Below are 11137 nucleotides of genomic sequence, written 5' to 3'. Positions count from 1 at the left end.
ATTGAGATTCATCATAAAGCACACATGAAGAACAATCTGTACAACAACACCTTACCGTGGACGGGAAAAATGACTGGACGCAGCATTAGAGGGGACAGACCTTGCAGGGTTTGTGGTTAGAGTCCCAAGCATTCTGGAGGTTATCCAGGGATCTGTCCCTCTGTCAATAGCTGATATGTGTAAGGTCAAGAAGTGGCCTTGTGTAGGGTTGGATGTTACACATGTGACTGTTCTGTCGAATGAGTCAGTCATCTCTTGAATATGCCCCACCTGCATGGTTATGTGTATGGCACAGTGGTACAGTGAGAGTGAAAAAATACATGTAAGGATACGGTTTCTATGTATGCTCACACTCTACTGGATGATTTGTAAGTTCAATTGTATCTGAGTTCAATGTTACTTGTCCTGTATACCATTTGGGCAGGTGACATAAATTCCTGATGTTGCTAACTATGTTATTCCTACACCTTTAGCATACTACAGAAGATGTAGTATATGGTTGATTAAATGTTTAAATAATTATGGGAAGGTATTTGGAAAAATACATGTAACCACACTGTGGTATGTATGCTAACAGCCTGTTGCATGATTTGCCTGTTGCAGATGGACCTGTAAGTATAAGGGCATCACCATTTTGGGTTCCTCGTGCAGCTAACAATGGCACCATGTGGGTATGTGGTAAGAGTGCTTATTATTTCCTGCCGGCCGACTGGTCAGGAAAGTGTTACCTTGGGTTTATTGTAGGAGCCCTCAGACCTGTAGATGGGTTGCCCCTGCACCCCTTTCCCAAACATTGGTGGCACCGCCACAAGAGAAGTATTATTAATGCAGATGCTAAGAAGCTGGGATCACATCACGTGGATTCAATAGTACACAGTCACTTTTCACGTTTTTCAGCTGCCATTCTCCCTGTGTATGGTGTTATCACTGCCTTTAGAGATATTAGGAGCTTAGCAGTAGGGTTGGAGTCCATTGGTAATGAGACAGCCGATGCCTTAACTGCGGTTGCTTCTGAGATGAAGGCCATGAGGCAGGTAGTGCTACAGAACCGTATGGCACTGGATTATCTGTTGTCAGCTCAGGGAGGTACCTGTGCTGTGATAGGTCATGACTGTTGTACTTTTATCCCAGATGAATCTACTAATATCACAAATATGGCTGCGCACATTAAAGAGATAATTTCAGCTTTGGGGGAACCTGAAGCTTGGAATTTTGCTGACTGGCTGACCTCCTCTGTGGGGGGTTTCTTTTCGACTATCATTCAAATGGGAATCACTGGATTGGGCATGTTAATCGTTGTTGTGCTGATTGTGGTTTGTGCTTGGAAGATGTGTACTGCCTGCTGTGTACAGTGCTGTGCAGTAGGCTCTCGGAAGGCTGCCAGTAAGATTATGGTAGCTCAAATCAAGCCACAGACAAAAGCAAGCAAGACTGATGATTACTTTATTGCCCTGGGAATGATTGATATGTCGGATATGTAATCTCAAGTACCAAGTGACTATTTTGCCAATGTAAGAAAGATGGCCATTTGCCTCCTTCTATTTTCCAACTGATATACAATGCTGTGTGCAATCTGAATAGATCTGTCCTTAACCACAGATCGGTGAACAATAATTAAAGATAGTGGTTACTTTATTACTTTTATACTGTTTGAAATAATCTGAATTTATGAACAGTGTTTGATCTATACCATGCTGTGTTGAGCTCATGAGAGCATGACCCTTGGTTATGTCCAGGAGAGAAATATGCCTATGTTTCTGGTATCATTGATAAACTGTCATAATGCTGTTTGCTCATGAAGTGAATAGCTATAAGCTAGTTCTTTTGTAGAGTCATAGGGGGTGCCTGTGTTACTAGAACGCGTTAAGGTCATTTCTGGGAGCCCTAGCTAGAGAGCTAAACATTATGCTATTCACTTCATTGACTTTGTACTTTTTCACCTGATTGGGTAGTACCTAATACTTCTTCAAATCCTATAATCATGTATGCTGTGCTGAGTAGTAACAGATAAAGTATTGTTTGATTGTTAAGGTTTTGAAATGTTATGAAACTTGTGAAATGTAAGGCACTACAGCAGGCCCCAGATAAACAGTTGATAAATGTTTGTTGTGTTGACGTTAAACGTCAAAAGGGGGGACTGTGGAAGAAATTGGGATTTCCTGTGTGCTTACATTATTCACTAATCAATAGAACTAGTCATTGGATACTAGTTAGTACGTTCTCATGTAAGCTTGCTATTAATAAGAGTATATTGTGTCTATGTGTCAGGGTTAATAGATGTTCGGGGTCAGGAGAAAGTACTGGCTAAACGTTCCTTGTCATGACTACAAGGAGAGCTCCAACTATGAACTCTCTAGTCTGAGAGTTGTCATGTGTTGGGAGCAGTGAATCTCTTTCTCTGAGACTTTTGAAACGTCATTACTGCCTGACTGTCACTATCTATGTTTACATTCCTGTGCCCTATAAAAGATGGTCCTCCGGCTTTCAGAGCTGAGAGAGACATGATTGAGACCTAAGCCTGGTGTTGTGTTGTCATTTATTGTCAGAGGTCTGGTTTTCTCTCCCAATCTGCAGATTGATAAATATGTATTAAAATCCAGAACTTAACTGAACTTAGTCACTCCGTTTATGAAGAGACGGACAAAACACTTTCTTCATCAGCACTTCACCCTACTTGCCTCGGGGGAATGTCCCTGTACTTACTGTAAGTCGCTCTGGATAAGAGCGTCTGCTAAATGACTAAATGTAATGTAATGTAAATGTATTTGTACAGTAATTCCCTTTGGATCAAAGGGTCAGCTAAATGAAGATGTGTTGTAAACCCTAACCCTGAAAATGCATTTCCTTGCCAATAACTGTGTTATGTGCAAATGACAATAAACATGACCTTAAACATCTTGCAGTGTGATGCGGTTTACAATCCATCAGCACCTTAAGTGTCATCTGACTTGAAGGGACACAGGGGAAAGTGAGATTCCACACAGGTTCAGCAGCATTACTTAAGTGTTGATGCTCAGAGATTAGATTTAGCAGATACATTTCATGCAATGTGTTCGTTTACCCTTTTATCCAAAGAGACATATTTGTGTGGGTGGAGGTCGGAGGGGGGGGGGGGGGGGGTGGTGGTTGCTTTTTCTGCTGTCAAACGCTTTACCACTGAGCTAGATCCATCTTTTTTGACTAGTTTACTTTGAAAAATGCAGTAAACCTACTTCAACACCAGGGGACATTAATTTCAATGGGACAGCCTTCAAATGAATAAATACTGTATTCATCTTCATCCAAAGTGACGTGCAGGGGGTATTTGCAAGGGGGTATTTGCAAGGGGGTATTTGCGACACGTGCCTTCTTGATCTGTAGTCAAGTGCTTTAACCACTGAGCTATACCCTCCACATGTAGCTTTGAATGAGTTACTGTCTCCTCTCTGACCTCTCCTGCTCCCTTTCCATCACACCCACAAATACCAGCTTCAGTCACTTTACCAACTATCATTTCATATGGAAGCAAATCAGTGACATCATGTTTAGAATTTTTAAACTTTTTAGGCTCAAATGTTTTCGGCTCAAATTTTTGGAGTTCAATTTTTTGGGATCTGAATTTCACCATTTGAATTTGAGCAGCCTGAAACTTGAATCTTGGAATTTTGGGGGATCAGGTTTTTTTTTACATTGAAATAAATTAATATTTCAATTTTAAAGAGGTGAATTAAAAACCAACAAATTCGGTTTGAATTTCAATATTAAGCATTCAATGCCTTTTAAAATTCAAAACATTATGTCACTGATTTGCTTCCACACTTTACTTTTGGACTGTACCAGAGGCGTTGATAGACATAAAACTGTACTGGGGCACAGGCCCCTGATTCATATCCCTTTTTTTCTTTTAAGCTTTCTGCGCACAATGCACTACTAGGCTATAGAAACTCCCCTTGCTTAACCCACTGTACAACAGTTCAGGGACGCAAGTTTGATATCAGCTTTGGCAGGGACATTAATAGTTAATGCGAGCGCGCAAATTTTTTTCGCATTTATTTGAGCATAAATACAGTTTTTTTGAGCGTCATGTAATTTTGTTTTTATGTTTTAATCAAAATAAGATGATCAGTAGGCCTATCATTTAGAAACTATCTTTAGTTTTGTAAAGTTTTCTTAGCCTACCTCAATTCTGACTTGTGTGCCGAGTCCGACACCTGGGGGGTATTCCAGAAAGCAGGTCATGTGACATACCCGGGTAAGTTAACTCCCCAGCTGACACCCAGCGTTGTAGCAACATTGCCAGTAGGTTGCTGCAACATTGTGAATCAGCTGGTGGGTTAACTTAACTGGTTATGTTGCATGGGAATGTCCCTGTACTTACTGTAAGTCGCTCTGGATAAGACCGTCCGCTAAATTACTAAATGTAAAATGACTAAATGTAAATAACCTGCTTTCTGGAATACACCCTGGTGTCCGTGCTACAGTGGCTATTTGCCAAGCTCAGAAGAGCGGGCTCACATGGAATTCTGCATGCGTATAGGTTTGTGTTTTCGGTTAAACATTTTAACAAGCGTTGATTGGGATACTGCGTAATTTTTTTCTGGGATTATCAATCTAAATTAATGCACTGACTAATAAAGTTAATTGTTAAAACTCAAACTTTAGATTTTACTGGGGCACAACAGATTTATTTAGAGAGTAAAAAACTAAATCTATGACATATATTGTTTATAAGAACGTTTTGCTCACATGGGCCTGTGGTTTGGTTTTATTTGTTGATAGAATTAAGATACACTGTTAGGAGACTGTAGCAGGAACAATAATTCCAATGTACCAGTTCTTGCTCTTACAAATTACAAATAAACCTGAAACTTGAAATGTACAACACCAGGGGGCGATGGTGTGACAATTTTAAGAGGATTATCCACAGCTGGAATGTAGCAATCAGACTGAAATGACTTTTAATGGTGGGCTTCAATGGCAGACTAGTTTCCCTGAACACAAATGTTGAAGCAGCAGCATGAAGCATTGAGTAAAAAGTGAATCAAACACTTCACATGTCAGAAGATTCTTATTCCCTTCACATTGTGTAGCTTCTCAAAAGCATTCACAGAGAACTTTTACCATGACAACATTGAGAGTAGCGGAGGATGAGGAAGATGAGGAGGAAGAAGACAAGAAGGGGAAAGTGGAAGAGGAGGAGAGTCGAAAAGGGGCAAAGGGAGGAGGCGCAGAGTAGAGGAGGAGAGTCGAGAAGGGGCAAAGGGTGGAGGCGCAGAGTAGAGGAGGAGAGTCGAGAAGGGGCAAAGGGAGGAGGCGCAGAGTAGAGGAGGAGAGTCGAGAAGGGGCAAAGGGAGGAGGCGCAGAGTAGAGGAGGAGAGTCGAGAAGGGGCAAAGGGAGGAGGCGCAGAGTAGAGGAGGAGAGTCGAGAAGGAGGATGGAGAGAAGATGGGAAGGAGGAAGTGGAGGAGGAGAAAGAGGAGGAGGTGAAGAAGAAGGTGGAGAGAAGATGTAGGACACTGCTTTAGATAAAAGTCTCTGCCAAATAAACACATAATAATTTGTATAATTTTAACCTTTACATATGGCATCTTGCTCCAGCGCTCCAGGTATAAAACTGAGCTAGATAAACAAGTGACACTGAGATTCGGTTGAATAAAATAACATGGCTGTCTAACTGTGTGTGTACATCTCGAGCCATGGGAGTGGAATGTGTGTTTGCTGAGGAAAGAACTGTACTTTAAATATTAGGTTTCGATGTTCATGGAAACTCATTTCATCTAAATGCCAGGCATGCTAATCTAATTTCTGAATCAGCGACTCTAATTGTGTTGGTTGATAACTACTGTTGTAATCAGGACATCACTTAATTGGAAAAGAGAGAGGTTGGAGATAGTGGAGAAGGCTAGTGCGTAGTTTGCAGGGAGACAAAGGTCTTCGTGAATCTATAAATAGTGTTACCAAAGGGTATAATTCCGCCCTCCCTACGTCATTACACCCTTCTGCCCCCCCCATATACATGACCTAGACACCCCGCCCTTTCTGCTGTCCGTTGCTTAGATTTCTTTCAGTTTTTGTTGACTCCTCAGTATTCAGTAACTCTGTGTTTATTGTATTACAGTTCGATTTAACGGTTTAGGATACTACTTACTTTGGTTGCATGTATTTATTAATTTACATGATTATAAGACAATCTTGCTTTTTGTCATTGAATGTATCATCTAAATTCTCCTCAGTTCTCTTGCGCATCTTTTTATAAAAGTGTAATCAAATAATGTTAATCATCAAAACTGTTTTCCTGTTTTTTTTTCTTATTATTTTTTCATCATACTTTTAATTAGATGCAAACAGGCGGTAAAACACACACTGGAAGGCACATCGACAGACAAAAACAGACGAATGCGTGAAAAACTAATGTTGTTTTTCCTCCATCCAGGCGTGAAAAGTTCCAAAAGAATCTTCATCTCCCTGAGTCATCCCTGCACAGTGAGGAACACACAGGCGAGCATGACGACGAGCATGACGACGAGCATGACGACGAGCATGACGACGAGCATGACGACGAGCATGACGACGAGCATGACGACGAGCATGACGACGAGCATGACGACGAGCAGGGCTGAGGAGCGTTTGGACTGAACATTTAGGACCGGGGTTCAGTCTTCTCCCTAAACTGAGAAACATACAAACTAGATTTATAGATTCATGAAAACATCTTCCTTGTGTGTGTGTGTGGGGGGTGCAGCCCCCCAGGTTGGTGCCCCAGGGGGGGGGTGTAAACCTAGGACCGCCACTGCTTCAGTTGGCTTACTTTCTGCAAAGAACATGCATAAGAACACGTTTTTTTATTTTAACATAGACTATTACCTCAGAGATTATTTCTAAAAGGTTATTTACCACCTGCATGTGACGCCTCAGAATAGGAGCGAAGGAAATGCAGGGTGTCCAACATGGTGATCAGATCAAGCAAATGATTCCTGACTAAACACTCTTGAAAAGTGTGACTGAAGTGTCTGAAACAGTGACAAGCCAGTCTGTGATCACATGTAAACTCACATGACTTCAGGTTTCATTTGGTCCCAGAGCATATTTCTCTGTACCTGAGACATCAGATGTGCTCCTGGTGGGTTTTTGCCAGTGTCTGTCTGTCTTCACTTTGCAGGATCCAAGCTGCTGCGTGCTTCATTATTCAGCTGTGTGATCAATGTTTCAGAGGTACAAAACGGAGCCAGGGGACCATGGTAATTGAGGTGAAAGATGAATAAGGGATGGAAGACAGCCATACGCACAACACAGGCAGTTAGACCAGGGGTCAGAGCGAGTGCAGATCAATGGGTTGCAGGTTTGAACCCCTCTGAACTAGGTACATTATTATTATCGGACAGCACACACTTGATTCTGAAGCATCAGGTCTGGCCTGGAGCCGCCCATGACCACAACGCTCTCCTTGCATTTAACATTTTCTTCATTTAGCGGGCGCTTTTATCCGAAGCGACATGCAAATGCATCTAAAAGTTCCAGCAGCGTTTTGAAGATTTGCGCATCTCCGTATGAACAGCCATGGGTCATGTCTGTAACCATGTGAAACAAAACACTGACCTCTGAGAGGACAAAGGAAGATGGGCGACCCTGAGAAAGAATGTCAGGGATTGAACATTTTGAAATACATATGTTACATTTTCAGGCACAGTTTCACCTCATGGGACAATTCGAGAGACAGGAAGAAGGAGGGAAACAATATCAAATCTATGAGAGAGGCCAGGAAGAGGTGAGAAGCAGAGTGTAATTTGAAAGAGTTGTCCCAGGTCACAGTCACTATTACAGGACCTTGCAGCTTTCTAACCAGCTGTGAGATATGTCAGCATGTCACTTTCTCTCAATTTACGTCTGTGAAGTTTACAAATGTCATACTGTCTTTAACTTAGAGTTTTAAAACATAGGCTGGTTACAGTAAGTTCTCGTTAATGTTGCAACATCCAAACATTCGTTTTCAGATCTGAATCCACCGAAATAGATTTTCGTTGGTTTGTTTACTGAGCAGAAAGTCTCTTGTTGTTTGAGGTGCTCTGTGTGTTCTCTGTGTGGACTGTAAATGGGCCATAAGGCTCCCTGAGGCTACCCGATCCCCTACTGCTACACAGAGGAAGAGAGAGGGAGGGGGAAAGAGAGGGAGGGGGGAAGAGGGAGGGAGGGAGGGAGGGAGGGAGGGAGGGAGGGAGGGAGGAAGGAAGGAAGGAAGGAAGGAAGGGAGGGAGGGAGGGAGGGAGAGAGAGAGAGAGAGAGAGAGAGAGAGAGAGAGAGAGAGAGAGAGGGAGGGAGAGAGAGAGGATGGGAGGAAGAGGGAGAGAGGGATGGGAGAGGAGGGTAGAGAGAGAGAGAGAGAGAGAGAGAGAGAGAGAGAGAGAGAGAGAGAGAGAGAGAGAGAGAGAGAGAGAGAGAGAGAGAGATGGAGGTAGAGAGATAAAGGGAGTGGAGGGGGAGGAAGAGAGAGAAAGAGGAGGATGAACGTGAAATACAGCACACATACCTGAGAGATGGATTGAACGAAAAAAGAGTGAGTGCACGAAGGGTGAGAGGGACAGAGAGGGAGAGAGAGAAAGGAGACAGATATTTTATCATGCTTACAGATCTTTTATGTTCGGTTCAAATCTTTTCATCTAACCGTTCCTGTCTGCAGTTGAACAAGGGGCACACATAGGCCTTGGTAGCTCACATCAGGTGACATTCATCAACAGGGAAACAGTCAGGTATGCAGAGGAGACAGAGAAGGTGACAGGGTGATAAAACGAGAGGTGGATGAGGAATCAGAATGGGGGATGACAGGGGGCGAGGGAGGGGAGGAGAGGAGAGCTGAGGGGATGAGGGGGGCGGATGAGGAGCAGGGTGGATTAGGAGTCAGATACGCTGCGTCTCCCCGGAGCAGAAACGACTGAGACACAGATGTCTGAGTACACAAACCCCCAAGAGATGTACGGTGTGTGTGTGTGTGTGTGTGTGTGTGTGGAGCGGAGAGAGAGAGAGGGAGGGAGCGAGAGGGGTCATACGCTGCTTCTCTCCCAGCTTCACATGCTCGGGTTCCTGAAAGCGTGTGTCTCTAATTGGGCCTGTGTGCTAACATCCGGCCGCGGTCTTCTGCCCCTCTGCGTCCCAGGACATCTGCTGAGAGAGGCCGGCCCCTGTGGGCGCTGCACGTGGGGGCCTGGAAGACGCTCACGTGTCCCTGCAGCCCCTCCTGCCTCGCTCTCAGATGCTCACCACTCGCTTACTCCAGTGCTTATTAATATCTCGAACATTATACATGTAACAAATCGTTTTAAAATAACTTTTTGTGTTCTGCAAGCTGACGGGGGAAGAGACTGGCATGGTGCCGTGGTGAATCTGCTGACTTGGATCTTCTGTGCCGTCTCTGATCTCCCAGAATGCTTAGTCGCCGGCAGTGTGGACATGTATCACATTTGGCCGTATTCACTGACACTCTGATTTAACAGGCACGCTGTTTTAGTGTGACTGCTTAGGTTGTGAAACCACTTCTCATTCCCCGCAGGATGCAGGCCAGCTCTGTGAATCTGAACAATCGACATTTCTTTAGTGAGCAGTTTTAGCCAAAGTGAGGTACGAATCAGAGCTTTGCAACCTGCGACCTTGTGATCTGCAGTCAAACACACTACCCACTGAGCTATACTGTGTCTATACTAGATAAACCAGATCAGAGTACAGGTTTCATTATGTCCCACATACTTTTTGAAAGCAGAAAATGTGCCCCCCCCCAAAATGTTATCAAGAAAATCATATTTAATGGCCACATCTTCAGTTATGAAAAAAAGCTGCCCCATATCCACATTTGAAAACAAACATATCTGTGTTGTATGCAGACAGCTCTGGAGTTACCCTGCTTTCCTCCTCTGTCATTCAAAGCGTCTCAAGCACGTCATGGGTCCCTGCATGGTCAAACTGATGACTTTGTCTTGCATGCAGACCTTGAGCTTGACAGAGGGAGTGACTAATGTGCCTTCACTGCAGTGGTAACGATAAGCCCCATCCCAGAGAACAGGAGCCTGCCTCCGGACGGTAATCCTGCTGTAAACGTTTGGCTTTGTCACTCATTTGCCTGTCAAACGTCTCCCCCAGCCTGCACACGCTATACCCTGCACTGTCGTAACAAACGATATTGTTTGTCATATACTTGTCACTCAACAGAGTGAACCTGATGTTATGATCATTCATCTGTGTGTGCACTATGAGACCTTTCAATTGGATGACGGGTTTAAGTTTGAGACTTTTGAAGAGTGCTAGCCGCGCTCGGCGCGTAGCATGCGATATAGCGCGTAGCACGTAGCACAGACGGGGGGTCTGGGGGCGGACAGTGGGGACACGTCCCTGCCAATGTCAAGAGACCATTGAACTGTCCCCACCACAGAGAGACAGGGGAAGGAGAGAGCAGCAGAGAGAGAGGGAGGACAGAGAGACACAGGGGAAGGAGAGAGAGGCAGAACACAGAGAGACAGGGGAAGGAGAGAGCAGCAGAACACAGAGATACACAGGGGAAGGAGAGAGAGGCAGAACACAGAGAGACACAGGGGAAGGAGAGAGAGGCAGAACACAGAGAGACACAGGGGAAGGAGAGAGCAGCAGAGAGAGAGGGAGGACAGAGAGAGACAGGAGGGAAGGAGAGAGAAGCAGAGAGAGAGGGAGGACAGAGAGACACAGGGGGAAGGAGAGAGAAGCAGAGAGAGAGGGAGGACAGAGAGAGACACAGGGGGAAGGAGAGAGAAGCAGAGAGAGAGGGAGGACAGAGAGACACAGGGGGGAAGGAGAGAGAAGCAAAGAGAGAGGGAGGACAGAGAGACACAGGGGGGAAGGAGAGAGAAGCAGAGAGAGAGGGAGGACAGAGAGACACAGGGGGGAAGGAGAGAGAAGCAGAGAGAGAGGGAGGACAGAGAGACACAGGGGGGAAGGAGAGAGAAGCAGAGAGAGAGGGAGGACAGAGAGACACAGGGGGGAAGGAGAGAGAAGCAGAGAGAGAGGGAGGACAGAGAGACACAGGGGGCAGGGATAGAGCAAACCGCCAAAAGCAGTGGTCATAGTTAGAAATCGTTTCTATACATGTAATGTGTCTGGACTTAAGATGTTGTGTTTGGTTTTTGTTCAATACGGTGCATCA

General features: G+C 44.6%; 1 protein-coding gene across 1 annotated transcript in view; it reads right to left on the bottom strand.

The window, feature by feature from the left end:
- Nucleotides 1–6970: 6970 nt before the first annotated feature.
- Nucleotides 6971–11137, bottom strand: part of LOC134033934 (histidine-rich glycoprotein-like) — an 80178-nt gene continuing 76011 nt past the window's right edge. The window contains exon 4 of the mRNA XM_062478220.1: nt 6971–6980. The gene's annotated coding sequence lies outside the window, so the exon portion shown is untranslated. The remainder of the gene's footprint in view (nt 6981–11137) is intronic.

This window comes from Osmerus eperlanus, chromosome 14, assembly GCF_963692335.1.
Source record: "Osmerus eperlanus chromosome 14, fOsmEpe2.1, whole genome shotgun sequence".
Taxonomy (NCBI): domain Eukaryota; kingdom Metazoa; phylum Chordata; class Actinopteri; order Osmeriformes; family Osmeridae; genus Osmerus; species Osmerus eperlanus.
Note: the sequence above shows the minus strand (reverse complement) of the source record. Positions and strands in the feature narration are given on the sequence as shown.